The 15280-nt window shown below is 38.4% G+C and overlaps 1 pseudogene; it reads right to left on the reverse strand.

The window, feature by feature from the left end:
- Positions 1-1764: 1764 nt before the first annotated feature.
- Positions 1765-2453, reverse strand: LOC145670704 (10 kDa heat shock protein, mitochondrial pseudogene; annotated as a pseudogene).
- Positions 2454-15280: the final 12827 nt, after the last annotated feature.

A 15280-nucleotide genomic window follows, 5' to 3' on the forward strand; every position in this document is an offset into this window, starting at 1 on the left:
TAATACAACCTGTGATACTAATTCTGCACAGTGTGAAAACCTATGTTACAGCTACTACTACTACTACTACTACTACTACTACTACTACTACTACTACTACTAATAATAATAATAATAGCGTACTGGTTTACTTTTGGCGCACTATCAGATAGAATTGTTGAAAAATTATAATTCTTTCATTAATTTCCTTTTTATTGTCCCCTAAAAGGCTTCCACAGGGCGACATGAAAATACCTGACTTGACACAGATAAAATTCAAGGGAGGCACCAGAAGTATTTGTTGAAAATTTACAATTATTTTATGATTTCCGTAGAAAAACGACTTCCGGATGAGTGACAAAAAATACAGTGCGAAGTCCATCAATCAAGCTGTGCTAAGTGGCCACTGTAAAGCACGAATGTTACCTAACCAAGTCAGGGCAGGTCGAAGCTTAGAGCCTTTGTAAAAGCGCGAAGGTGCGTCGTGAGGGAGCAGGAGACTTCAGCAATGTTGCGTATGCGCATAATCGAGGGTAATAAAAAGAAGTGGGTTTTGGCAATAATACGCGTTTCAATAGGATTTGTCATTATTTCATACTACAGTAGTAACAAACCACATGTAAACAAAACATAGGTTCTGTACAGTGTGCAGAAATATACTGTCGGTGGAAAATAGCATCTAATAGAGACATCTTTCATATGCACTAGATCACTTTATCCGTCATAAAGTACTTGTAATTATGTTACAGTAGTAACCCTACACTTGTAAACCTAAAATTCTGCTGTAATACTTTGTATTTAATTCTGTCGCCTGCAGAAAATTGTTCCTTATAAACATGCCTTTCATGCAATGTACCGGTATTGAATTTTACCTGTAAATCTTCTAAAATGTAGGGCAAAACTACACTAGCACCAATAATAATAATAATAATAATAATAATAATAATAATAATAATAATAATAATAATAATAATAATAATAATAATAATAATAATAATAATAATAATAATCATCATCATCATCATCATCATCATCATGTGTAGTCTCCTTATAGTGAGTTACCAAAGCTTTCACATCATGAAACACGACTTTCGGTTAGATTTAAGGGGTTAAGTTCCAAAGTTGGGCGTCCGTTTCCATGAAAATTTTTAAAATTTACAGAAAAGATATGAATAATTTAATCGTTCGTGTGCTTGATAATATATAAGGGTATCGAAAAATCTGTTTATTTGTTGTATATAAGCGGTTATAAATATGGGACTATACGGCGAGCGGAGGGAACTACTTGACGTAAGGTAACCGAACAGTAGCATTGTGGGGAAGTAACGAGCATTTATGTTATCAACATGGCGATTGTACAAGGGCAATGAAGTAACAGTTTTAACATTTGTGAAGCAATACGTTGATAACGAGCAAAATCTTTTAAAAGTTTGTGAAGAGCTCGGCTTAATGAACCTAATAACAAATTGCAGAAAATGTGGAAAGGAGATAACAGCGAAAATACGTGGCAAACGCGGACGCCCAACTTCGGAATAAATGCCGCTTTGAGTATTAAAGTGGATACCCCAAGAAATGATTGGTACAAACCTACTTTCTTAGTATAGACCTAAGCTAAATCTATGCTCTAACTTGCGTAATATCGAGGTTGAAAAGAACGCTAATAAATGTTAATGTAAGTATAGTTCTAAGCGATGACCGTTTAAGTTCTGGATTGACTCAACTTACAACATTAAAAATCATAGTAACTGAAATAGGTTTTCATTCATTGAATAAAGTACACCAGTGTTATTTTTTTTTTGTTTCTATTTACTTTACCATGACAGAAATTCCACACAGAAGAACTTTACCATTTAAAGTTATACTACCACGACAATCTTTTTCCTTATTGTAAAAAGCTCATGATATTCAGTTGAACAATTAATTTAAACCACGATCCAACTTATAGTTAGTAAACTTGCACTCAATATTATTCTTCAACGATTATTTTCAAGTTAAGTGCATGATAATTGCATAATCACCTTGATTCAAAAGCCATACAAGAAAATCCCTTGAAAATGGTATTCATCATGTTAGACACTAGCCCTCAAATTTAGCAAGAATATCAGATTCTTTAAATAGGTGATATTCATTATCATCTTCCAATTGTACTTTTGTGCCACCGAATTTTGGGAGAAGAACTTTATCTCCTACTCTAACAGAAGGTGGAACGTATGTTCCGTTGTCGTCCCTTGAACCTGGCCCAACTGCAACAACAGTCCCATGAACAACTTTTTCTCTGGCCTTCTCTGGAATAACAATTCCTCCTCTTGATACTGCTGCGGCCTCGCACCGTTGAACTAGCACTCTGTCAAGAAGTGGAGCTAAATTTTTAAACGCCACTTTCGCCATATTTGTTCTTTCGTCACTTCAATTTATTCACTAAGTTGAAAAATTCAATTTAACCACAGACAATTCAATTTAACCAATTCGTATTCTGTTTCAGCACGTTTTCTAGGTCAGTGTCATTTCACAGTTACATTCTCCGCCTACTTGTTTTCCATGTGTTATTATAATGTGTGTAACAGAAGTAATGCTTAGAACATATTGCTGAGGTTTAACAAACGAAATTACAACTCAGCAGCACACCTGATAAGGGCTACACGATCTAATATATCTAGAGCTTTGTTTTTGGCTTTCAATGTTAAAATATGGCCATTGCCTGTTAAAAGTGCATTATGCTATGCAATCGTCTCATGCCACAAATAGCGTTGCCTCAACGATGTCCTAAATTGTCGAATCATTAGATGGCATACAATTTAAATCGGTAAGTAGCACATGTTATACATATATGGGAAAAGTGCTAAATGTGAAATACGATTTCCTTTTCGCTACTTGACATCTTGCACATTAAAATATATAACACAAAGAAAAAAGAGAAAATATTAATATAGACATTTGTAGATTATGAATAAGTGCTGATTTTCATGCAAGCGTTCGTTGCATTCGTTGCGTTTGTTGCTTGCGATTTCTATGTGTAGCCAACAGAAGTTGTTACACGTAGAAATGTACTTAAACAACTTTCTCAATTGGCTTTTCAACCAAATCGCAAGCAAAGAACATATCGGACGCTTGGATGAAAATTCGCCTGAAGTACAAAAGTTCCTGTAGAAGTGACCATTTGTTAAGAGAATTGAATTATGTAAAACCATGGAAATTTTGTTTTATAAATATGAACCTAATGTAGAATGTTTAACCATTACGATACCAAGGGGAGGGGATTCGTCGAACTGGGTTCAACAAGTCTCCCTCCCGCTCCCCTTGGTGGTGCATGTTACCTCTTTCTCGTTCTGACTTAATATATCTTTGCGGCTTGATGTTTTTGTTTTCTACTACAAATCAACACTGGCATGTCTGGGCATGCCAACAGTAACGTTTTGCAACATTGATAGGTTTGGCAAAACTGATGATTGTCACTTTGTTATTGTTGAACGTGGTCGGTGATTTTGCAGTACTGAAAAGAGAACTAATATTTTGAACATCCTCTGAGTTAGATGTTTTGATTTATAGCATTGCAGTAGTTTCGTAGCTTCAGTGCTAATATTCTGAAGTCCAATATTGTAGCCTAAAATAACGTATTTGTAGTCTAATATAATATAACCTATTTGTATAATCTACATGTATAATTTCATTTATAATGATGATGATGATGTGGTGTTCTACCCGAATGCAGGTCATGTACCTGAATGTGCCTGGGCGAGACGAATCCATGGTGGTTTGACATTTCCTTCCATAGGATGATTATGACGTCCAGAGGACGGAACCTACAGTTTAACATGGGATCCAAATCGCTTGTGTTCCCACTTGTGGAATCGAACCCGGGACCCCTTGATTGCAAGGCAACGACCTTAATCACTCATCCACAGGGGACAATTTCATTTATAACTGATTATTTAATAAAACACCTGAGAATTTAATTTGAAAATGAATTTTCCTCTATGGGTTCAACGAGCCCCCCCCCCTGGTATGCTACGTTATAGAAAACACCTTGGTATCGTAAGGGTTAACACATTAAATGTTTGAACCAGAGATATTAACCCTCGTGAGGGTGGCCCTCTCGAGGGCATCCTCACCCTCAAATTCCCTCGCCCATAACGATGTGAAAACAAGTTTCGTCAGCGAGGGTGAGGGTGCGCCACAGTGAGGAGAAAGTCCCATCACGAGGGCGAGGGCGATGGACAACTCCCTTCGCGAGGGCGAGGGTGAACGAAGAGGAGAACCAACTGTCACAGCGAGGGCAAGGGTGCGGGAAGGAGAGAGTGGACGAGGGTGATGGTCAACTTCCACTTTGATGGAGAGGGTGCGCGAGGGCGAGGTACATTTTCTTTCGCGAAAACGAGGGCACGTGAGGGGAAGGAGGAGTTCCCTTAACAACAACTATTTTGAATTTGCTGTTGAACCATTTTTGGAGGAATATAATATTTAAAATAACATCTGCCATGCCCCTTAGATGAAACGTTGGTGCCATAGCAAGATTATAGATTGGTCATATTCTTCCTTTCATTTAATTGCAGTAGACAATTTCTCTTGCGCACTTCTACATAATTATTAAAAATAATAATGCAAATGAATATAATATTTGCTTGTTCCTCATGAAAGTTTCCGGATAGACATAGCGCTCATTGTTGCGTGTGCCTCATTGTTGCCCTGCCTGTGTTGGAGACTTTTTACAGACAGTCACTCACGTCATTCAGTAGTGCGTCGATATCTGAACAAACACAATCAGTGTGATAACCAACAGAATGCATTAGATCAGATAGAGAAAACTTGATGGGATGACTTTTGTTCATAGATGGTCATTATACATTGGGCTCGCTCTAGCTCGCGCTCACTTCTCTCTACTGGGCTCGCGTTCACTCGGGCTCCGGCTCATTTCTTTCAACTGGGGTCGCGCTCGAACTCAATTCCTTTAGTTCGCCTCGCGCTCATTTATTTCATTGAGGCTCGCGCTCGCTTGCCCTCGGGCTTACGCTTAATTATTAAATGAATAGTTTGTATTAAGTTTCTGGAAACAAGCAATATATTCTGAAGTTGATTGAGCAGTAGTTTATTTCTTCCCGTTTCCGTTTCCAACTTCTGTTTATTTCTTTACGTTGTAAAAATAGATAGGGTTAGTGTGCCTAAAGTCAGCCGTCTGCAGTAGTTAGCCATTGTTCAGTAAAAGCACATTAAATAAGCATGCGGTAGCCTGTTATCAAACAAATAGTGAACTAAAACCTGCTCCAATACTCAACCTCATGTGCTCTGGCTTTATGTAACATTTCGTGTTAGGAAAGAAAAATTATCATTTGAGGTCTGCTGATGCAAATGAGTAAAGTGCGCACTCTGCTACTAAAAAAATAAGGAAGAAACGTTACTTCAAAATTAAAGCTATATTATTGTAAAATAGAATGGGTTATTGCTTACCGCGATGCATATGTAGTTTGTTAAAAAAATTGTGGTTGTTAATACGAAACAAGATACTGCATAGACACAAGGGGGGCTGACTACAGGTTGCATTTTTTTTATAACGTTTCCCTGTACTCAGGCATTAAGGGCTGACTAACGGAAATATGCATGATTTGTGTTATTGCATTAGAATTTTTACACTTTTTTTTTTTTTTTTAGATGAAAGCATGTTTGAAACAAAGAAGTAACGATAAAAGACTCATTTTCCTGTGCTCAGCTCCCCATTACTTCCAACGGACGACTATTGGATACATATATTTCAATAGTCAGCCACCTATCATTCATTCAATTTAAATACACATTTCTATAAGAGATATTTTAACTAATACATACTGTATCAAACTTTCCTAACGATTTAATGAAAAATTTGCTGTTATGAGGTCACTAACTGCATCATGAAAGAATAATTCAATTATAATACCAGTCATTTCAATTTTTGTATTTTCCTGGAACTGAGGAAAAAATATTAAGGATTTATGGCTGAAAACATTTTCTCTCTAAAATTTAAAGGACATGCAATTAATCTTTTTTTTTTAAATCCTGATCATAATTTAGTTTTTTAATCTAAGGTAACTATGAGGGATATCAATATCCAATTGATTTGATAATTTAAATTACTCGCACTGTGTCGCATTTCTGCACGTTTTTTCTTCCAAGGCTGCAACTGCTCATTAACTATTATTGTCATCATCCTAGAGCTTCTAGGTTAGAGTTCGTAGAGTTGCCTGAGTGCCAGAACAATACAGCATATTAGTCAATATTTTCATTGTAACTCATGCTTCTCATTTAGTACCTCATAGCCTAGCTACACTTTCTCATATTGGCCTACTTGCTAACACAACCTAATTAAAAATGTGGCTGTATATTTTTATAAGTAAATTCACGCATAGATGTGTGCTAGCCTATGTTGAAGAGAGACAACGGAGACCAGAGATAGGATGGATTACTAATTTTCTTATGAATAAAGAACATTCAAGATAGGACTACAACAACAAAGAATTTATTGGATTGTGAATAAAATTATGGGATATTGAGGGTCTCTCTTCAACATTCTGAGTTCTCTATTTGTTGTAAATAAGTAGATACTATAAATAATGAAAATAAGTTAAGTATTTTTGTAATGTATACTGCAATAATCTCTGAACTTATAAAAAATGTTTTCAGATGATGCGGAATTTTCCCTTTTAATCCCGATGCTATGGAATGCATTCAAACTGCCTTAGAAAATATGAATCACAGTAACCCAACGGACGACCGGCTCCGCACAACAAATGCAAAGAATATTACGACGTACCAATCAAAGTCATTGAATATTTGAAAATTAATCTTAAGGAGAAAGGAATAATGTTGATCTAATTCTTGAAGAAATCACAATGCGAATACATTTGTTGTTGCTGATTCTATTACGAATGGTACAGAAACTAGAAATCTTCAAATTCCAATGCTTCCACATCATTGGGCGAAATGAACAAAAATCTACAAGATGATCAAAATGTAGCTGTACCATAGTTATTGTCCGTTCACTCTAGGATGGAAAATTGTTTACAAACAACAATTGTAGTGCGAGCGTCAACACCTTGCTTCTCACCCCTACATGTTTAATTCATGGTTGCCAGGCACATGAATCGCCGAACCGAATGTACCTACTTCTGCACAGTCATAGAACAATTATTATTACTACATAAACTGCTGCGTTTGAGATGACTGAGATATTAACGTTATGACAAATCGAGTTAGTTACTATGTAGTACCATTTTACATATAATGCACAGTCAATTTTGTACTAGTGTTCTTGTTCGAAAGTGTGCGAAAACCTTGTACGCCTGGCAATATTGGAAGCATGCAGTTTGTATTGTAAACAATAAACAGAGAGACCGAAGACCGTTAGGTTCGCTGGACGGCGTTGTTTTCATGATAAGGCGACAGAAACATATTGTACTGATTGCAAACAGTGGCTGGGAATTTCGATGCGAGTATAGGTGGAAATATTCTCGCCACATTATTGCCTGCTGGTGAAGGTTTGCAAATTTCATAGAGCTTTGAGAAGGATTAGTATGATGCAATAATTATAAATACTAACAACCATAGACTTAAAGTATTAGGAAATAAAGCATGCTGCTGTAAGAAGAATATAATACATATTGAATTACGTGTTTAAAGTACAGTATAAAGCGAATTTTAACATGTAAACATTTTAACCCTACAACCACACCGTGCTTTTATTAGGACATGTATCACACCGTGGGGTCATATACGACCCCAGTCTGGAGAGTCGTTTTATTAGACTAGATACGGTAATATTATGTTAGAATATCAGGTTAGGTTAACTTAGGGTAGATAATGTTTGGTTTGTTAGATTATATATATTTATGTAGGTTATGTATATATGTATATATATGTTAGAGTATATCTACATGTATTAGATTAGGTTAAGTAAGGTTAAATGAGGTGAGGTTATGTTAGGTTTATTAGGTTATATAATCTTATACATTTCATGTATCACATTTTATATATGTTGACATAATTCGTTTCTTTACCGACTATTCAATTAGTCTAAAATACACGAGTTCTACATTATAACAATATTAAATGTTTTCATTGGGTTTCAATTGTTTGATATTTTCATTGTTTTACATGGACATAAATGAAGCAGTTTTCATTGTTTACCATTGTTTACATTTTGCAATTCTCGCAAATGTTGTGTCGGTGTTCAGCACACACACTTCTCTTACACAAATAACACACTGCTACTCCTTTTCTGTCTTTCTTCCGGCTACAGAAAGCACATCTACCTGGTCGTCCAACTGGTGTCACACTTTGTACCGGTTCCTCTTCGATGCCAAGAATATGACGAATATTGCTCCTTAGGTGTTTTGGCAGCCTCTCGTTATTTGCTCTCCTTTTCATGTGTTCTTCACAGAGTGCCAATGCAAGAGCCTTCAAGAAATCAGAACGCTTCTTCAGTGTTGAACTAGGTCCCGAATTGCACCTGAAGATAACGAAGCTATTTAGTGCTGCTGCATCTAACATACCATAAAAAACTCTGAGTGGCCACCTACGTGTCTTCCTGGTAACTGTTTTCGAATGACAGTATTGATCAAATTGATCCACGCCTCCTTTAGTTTGGTTGTAGAATAAGATTATTTCTGGTTTCTGCGTCTCATTGTCTATGTCAGCTTGATTATGCATAGACGATATCAGAACTACGCACCTGTTTTTTTTTTGTACAAAGGAGACAGCGGTTTTATTTTCGTGAAAAAGAAACAATGAGGAATAAACTGGTTTCCCTTTTGTTTCAGTTACACATGGTGGAAGTTCTGGTTTGTTCTTCCTCATAGTGCCAACCATGGTGAGTCCTTTTTCCAAGAGCTTGTCAGCTACCTCACAGGAACTAAACCAGTTGTCCATAGTTACATTTCTGTTTGTTTGATGGATGGATTGTGTGAGATTCAACACATATTCAGTTGGAATTGCAAACTGTGAATCTCTTCTCTCTTTTCCAACATATGGTTTTGCTGCACACATATACGATGTTTTGGCGTCACACATCATAATACCTTTTACCTGGGGATGTACATTTTGAAAGGGCATCTACCCCTGAACCCCAATAATTGTTCATCTATCGTGACATATTCTGAAGGAGTATAATATTCAGAGCAGTGACGCATAAAGATATCCCACACTTCACGAATGGCAGCGAATTTGTCTACAGATTTCCTTTGGTCCCTTGTAGCTTTATCGTCAAAGCGCAAGCAGTTTATGAGAAATTCAAATCTATTTCTTGACATAGTGCTCCTAAATGCAGGTGGACCAAACGCTTCAGACCACATATCACTTACTGTCAGGTGAGATTTTTTTTAGAACACCGGCTAGATAAAGCAAATCAAATAAGGCACACAATTCAATTTTGTCAGTGGGGGATAGATAACTCTGATCTGATTTGAAGACACACTTTTGTCTTTCTATTTCTTCATTGGTAAAAATCACAATTGTGTTCAAAATGTCATCTGAAAAAAAAAAACAGTAGCCAAATGTCCTTTGCATCGGTTCTTTGGTTTGCTTCCTTCTTGGGCTCTGAGAGATGAATAACAATGTTTTTTTCAAGGTTCTAGTGGATTTTTGGTGGAAGGGTTTAGTGTACCACTTACTGCCATTCTTCCCATCATAAATGACTTTACGTTTAACAAGTCGGCAACATCATCGTTATCAACATCAGCTTCAAATTCATCCTCCGATTGATCATCCTGCTCCTCATTATCCTCATTTTCACTTAACAGTTCATCAGCATCGGACAGATCATCATCTGATTCTTCTAAAATGCGTACAATATCTTCCTGGTTAGAAAACTTCCTTGATGCCGCCATTCGTAAAAAAATCGCCCACCAGAAAATGATTTGTTATATGGCTATTCAAAACATACTATGTTTCATTAATCACACCGTGGGGTCATATATGACCCGAGCACTCAAAATAACACAGAACTTTCCGTACCAACACAACAATGCAACTTGCAGTATCAACAGCATGCTCCGAACTGAAGCTAGACGAAGTGTTGTGTTTCCCTCCCACAACGGCGCTGGCGCAGAACGCATTTTATATGCACGGGGGTCGCCGGTGACCCCACGGTGTGATTGTAGGGTTAAAGCAGTACGCGTTTACCCTGTTTGGGTGCCCTTACCAGACACTGTCCAACACACACACACACACACACAAAAGAAAAGCATTAAAATAGGTAGATCGAGCGTGGACATGAACCCAGCTCTGGCTGGTATTCCTTATTACGGTTTTCCTCAGTCCCACGAGGTGAATGCCTAGACGATAGCTTCTGTAAGGCAGGGGCGGATTCAGGACGGACTTCTGGGGAGGGGCGGTGGGTTTTAATACTGCTACTTAGAGCTACTTTTACAAACTCTGAGATGGGTTTTATTTAAATATATAAAATAGGAAAGTTTCCTATCCGGCGGGGGGCGAGGGGGAACAATCGCCCCGATCACTTCTGGATCCACCACTGCCGTAAGGCCAAAATTGGTCCAAACACTGAGGCCCCAGAATTGGCGGGAAATATATTACGCCAGAATATTATGTTGCGAACACTTCCACAAATATTATGGCGGTGGGTTCCGATATCCCTTTTTCGTTTATATGTGTTTAAATTCATTATAAAGTAAATGTAGAAGTGTCTCATTCTCTTTCTTTCTTTCTTCTCATCTTTCTCATCCTCGCTCTCTTTTCTCCACCTTCTTAAAATCTGAATACTATCCTCCTGTAAGATTGTTTTTCTTCACGACCGAAGGTTTAAAGAGACCAACCTGATATAGTTAACTATTAGCAGAACTGTACCAATAAATTCATATTAGAGACAGCGCCGTATCTTAGATTTTTTCTGGAGGGCAAGCATTAATACGTGTATTTGGGCCTCCTAGAAAAAGTTTTTTTCTCACTCTTGGGTCCTCATCTTTCTATCTCTTACTATTTATGTCCCCCCGGAGCCTGTGGGCCCTCCCTCACGGCAAGGTCTGCGGGGCCGTTACTTACGCCCCTGGGTCGCTTCCATACATGACAAATTAATTCAGGGGACAATATTGACAAATCTTAAAACCATACGAATAAATGTTATTTCTAGGGCCACTAATAGTAGACTTTTTTACTCAAGTGGGACCACGACTCACTTTTGTTTTATTTACCTTTTGTGCGCTGCTTTATGTAATATAGTGAAACTGTTTGATGCTTCATTTATAATTTCATGTTCGTATCGTATATGATTAAGAAAATTTGGCCTCAAATGGGCCCTTTCGAACGGTGGGAACCTTCCTGGGGGCAGTTGCCCCTCCCCTGCCCCACACAAGTTACGGGTCCTGATTAGAGAAGAAGTGAACTGTTTCGAAATTTACGCAACTTGCAAATACCAAATCTCTACTAGTGCTAAAGTTGATGAGTTAGTGCCACTGTTACCACTGCGATAAGGGTAAAGAAGGGGAAGGACTGCTAAGATTCGCTAGTCAGGTTTTGTGTCAAAACATAGCACCAAGCTACAATAAACGGACAATAATACTGAAGTATCATCTGATGTGTTAGAAAATATGGTTGCATTGACATGTGAAATATCCGTTTGTGGTTTGTTAGTGCCTAGTGAGGAACATGAAGACAAAACAAGGAACCCGATCAATGAGAGCGAAGAAAATGAGAACATTAACTCAGATGAAATAGCCCTATCATTATAATTATTAGACATTGTAACACATGATACAGATGTTCCATCCCATTTGGAAGAGCAGGAGATTTCTAAGAATCCAAGAACCTGCTTATCTTTAACAAACGTATCCCCTTCCAGATTTTGAAAAAAAAAAATGCCTCCATGGGTCCGAAGCAATAAAGGCAAGACACCTGCAGCTTTAACTAGCAGTTACAAAGTGCAATTTCTTCAAGAGCCTGGAGAAATTAAGAGGATTTAGGAAGACTGAAGAAGGAAAAAGCCGAAGAACACGTTGATGCTAGTGGTCTACTGTTCCACGCTTAGTTGCATGCATGGAGAGCATGCCCGCGACAGTTCGATCTATTAATGGACGGGTTCCGCAAGAATGTAATTCTCTGAGGGAATGGGATACGCCCACTGCGCGGCCAGACCGAAGTCCTGAGTGCCTACCAGTAGACCTACTGGTTGAGGCAGACTGCTAGCGAGCCAGTCCTACCATGCTCTCCAGGCATGGCGCCCGAGCGTTATAAGGGAAGCTCACCTCCCGCCCGTGTTCACCGTTATCCAGATTCCTGGGATTGGCTCCCACAAGCTACCGAATCCCACGGTATGACAACAGCCCGGCAGGCAGGAATCCGACACTCCCTCCGGTAGGATCGTCCGAGCAATATAGGACTTCCTCTAATTACGGTAGAGATACACCGTACATTACCAGAGCCAATGACTGATGTAGACCGTTTGCTCAAGACAGACATTGTCATTTGGGAGCCGTGTCTCCCTAGGGAGCCGTGTCTCCCCTGGTAGGCCCGCCCAAACAATACGGAGCCACCTATCTTTAACGTGTTTAGGTACCATGTACACGTTGTAGCGATGCTGCTTGTCCGAAACCCAATGGGACGTGTAAACCACCATTAGAAGGGACACCCACACCCTTCCTCGGTAGGGCCGTTCAAACAATACGGAACTACCTCTTCTTACGTGAGAAGTCAACCGTACATTACCAGACCCAATGGCTGATGTAGACTGTCTGCCTTTAAAGATAATGGCCATTTGGGAGCGGCGGCTCCCCTGGTACGGTCGTGGCTCCTGCACCCAGCTCACACTACAGGGACGAAGGAGTGACCCACTTCCTCAGCGCTCCTGAAGTACGAGTATGCGTTAGGATACTAGGTATCCCATCCCGGACCCAAGAGAACGCATTACACTCTCTTCGAGGGGAGCACCTACATCATCCTCCCGGTAGGGCGCTAGATCCGCCCACACTCTTGGACACATCAGCTACCCACTCTTTTTAGCGTATTGGGGTACCACGCAGCCTTATCTCCCGGACCCAAGGGCACTGCTTAGTTGCCCATTTCGGCTCATTCCCGCCGGTAGGTACGGCAGCCTGGACTACTTACCCCACTGAAGACGTGATGGGGTTACACGTACTCTCTCAGATTCAATGGCACGAGCTAGTCGCCCATTTCGGAGGATGCCCGGAGGCTCACCTCCGCTAGTAGGTTGTTGACCCTGCAAAGCACTCACTACCATATGGCAGTTAAAGTACCTACAGCGAACCTGGCATACAGAGTCACCCTATCTCCACCGTATAGAAACCGCTCCCGGAAAAGGATGCGAGAGCGAGTATCTACAGAAGTATCTACAGTGAAACATCGTAATTCAGTGAAACTTTTTTTCTTAGCTTCATCTTTCACCATATGTTAAAATAAAAACCTGTTCTACCCGATTTGAAGATCAACGAAGGAGCCTCAAGATGGAAGAGACACATTTCATTAGAAATGTGATTAATGTCAACACACCGACGCGATTTAAGATTACGATAAATTTAGACATTTTCCTTTAACAAAAAAATATAAAAAAATATATCAAACCATATATTTCTACGATTCATTTCTAGTCATGAAAAATTTGACACTACCCTTTCTGGATAGTAATACTCCCGGAAGTATTTTCTTTGTGCGCTACCCTAGCCAGCTGTTTTAAGCGCAATTCTAGCCAGGTGTTTAGGTCACAAGGAATCACCTCATGTTAAATTTATATCATGGAAGTCGAGGTGGAACAAAACGTGCCCTGCGGAGTTTGTTCTTAGTACTACTACTACTACTACTACTACTACTACTACTACTATAGCCTAATTTCGTTGTAGTCGTAGTAGTAGTATTAGTACGGATCCGTAAAGCAAAACTGAAGGAGTAACGTACGTATTGAGTATTATTTTCATTTTATTTTAATGAGAAAAGTGTTATGAAATTTTTTAAAAAAACTTTTCTTTGTCCGCGTTTGAACCCACGCCAGAAACAATTGTATTACCAGCCCGCTCACTAGCAAACTCGGCTACGAGGGGCAACAGCATCTGCCGTTTTCTTTTTGCTATAAGTATGCTAACTGGAGAGAAAGGGATAACGCCTACCAATCAGAACCGTGTATTTAGTTCCTACTTCCGTGAGTATTGCTTCTCCGAACGAGTCTCAATTTTACAGCTAGTCAAGAAACCTTAGTGCACGAAAAAAATGTTATATCGTATCTATAAAAAGCAAGATAAAATCGAATCACTTTGACAGCTATTTTGATATCACATTTAACTATACATTTCATAGATTATAGACTAAATCATATACCTATAGGTATATTACGATTTGCTTATTTCAACTGGAAGCAATAAGGATGATTCTAAATGGAAAATTCGTAGTAATATACACAAGGAAGTTAGCAAAAAGAACATAAAAGCACTTTGATCTCATTAGCTACATCGCATAGTTTTTCACGGTCGACCCTAGGCATAGGAATTAAATACACGTTTCTGATTGATTACAGTTTGCGATTGTGCAAAGCTTGTGGTGCACGTATTGTGTATGATAGTAATAGAAGAAAATTGTCACTTTGTGTGTTGATAAACATAAAAATATAATTATGTTCGGGTTACATTTCTTAAAAACATGAGGCATATCTTTTCAATCGCTTCCATTAACCCCTATTTTTTGTCCTATTTTTTTCGTATTCTTTTGTCGTGGGGTCTCACAGACCCCAATATCGTAGACTGTATCTATATTGAAAATTACCACTAACAATTTACTATTACAATTTACAATGATCATCTTACACTGTATGTATATTGAAAATGACTACTAACAATTTACTATTTGAATTTACAATCACAAATAACTTAACGTAACCTAATATCGTAGTGTGTATCTATATTGAAACTAACGACTAACAATTTACTGTTACCATTAACAATGACCACTAATCTAACCTAACGTAACAATTTATTATTTAGCTTAACATTAATTTAAAAAGCAAATCCTCTTCTGTTTTACAATTTAATCTTTATTAATGCTCAAAATACAATTTCGCATTTGGTACATTTCAACCTATTTCTCATTATTAGAGGAGAACTCAGTTTTTTTCACGTTTATTTACATGTTGCACAAATAAGTGTTTGGTGCTCTGCACAAAAATGTTTTTTCCATTTTTCACAAACTACTTTTTCTGCTTTTTCTGTCCTTCTTCTTATGACAAAGATGACAACGCTTTCTTCTGTTTGCAGATGACGCTGAATTTGCTGAAGTGCTTTCAGTTTTGGAGACTCTGAAGTGTTTCATTGTTTCAGTCACTGATTTT

The sequence above is a fragment of the Thermobia domestica genome, chromosome 14 (genome assembly GCF_964235325.1).
Source record: "Thermobia domestica chromosome 14, izTheDome1.hap1.1, whole genome shotgun sequence".
NCBI lineage: Eukaryota > Metazoa > Arthropoda > Insecta > Zygentoma > Lepismatidae > Thermobia > Thermobia domestica.